This window comes from Trachymyrmex septentrionalis, unplaced genomic scaffold (genome assembly GCF_001594115.1).
Source record: "Trachymyrmex septentrionalis isolate Tsep2-gDNA-1 unplaced genomic scaffold, Tsep1.0 scaffold60, whole genome shotgun sequence".
NCBI classification, from domain to species: domain Eukaryota; kingdom Metazoa; phylum Arthropoda; class Insecta; order Hymenoptera; family Formicidae; genus Trachymyrmex; species Trachymyrmex septentrionalis.
The window spans coordinates 3,857,586-3,857,899 of NW_017305779.1; the positions used below are offsets into that span (position 1 = coordinate 3,857,586).

Genomic DNA, 314 nt, shown 5'->3' on the forward strand with positions numbered 1-314 from the left:
TATAAAGGTTATCTCCATTTTTTTTAATGGAATTGTATGATTTTTTTTGCACAATATGATTTCTCTATAATTATAATTATTCTGCACATAAAAGTATATATATATATATTAAGGTGATAATATCAAAAAACCAATAGTTCACGAGATATTTTACATTTTATTCTGAAACATATTGACATAAAATGTTAAATAACTCGTAAATTATTAACTTTTTGATAATCGTATCTTAATACTTTTACGAACAGAATAATGAGATGAATCAGTTGGCGGAAAGAAAACACATAGTTGCTTATTTAAAAAATTATCCATTTTGC

General features: G+C 22.6%; 1 protein-coding gene across 1 annotated transcript in view; it reads right to left on the reverse strand.

Annotated features, from left to right (window-relative positions):
- LOC108752451 (Golgi phosphoprotein 3 homolog sauron) overlaps window positions 1-314 on the reverse strand; it is a 4,323-nt gene that overhangs the window by 1,028 nt on the left and 2,981 nt on the right. The window lies entirely within an intron of this gene.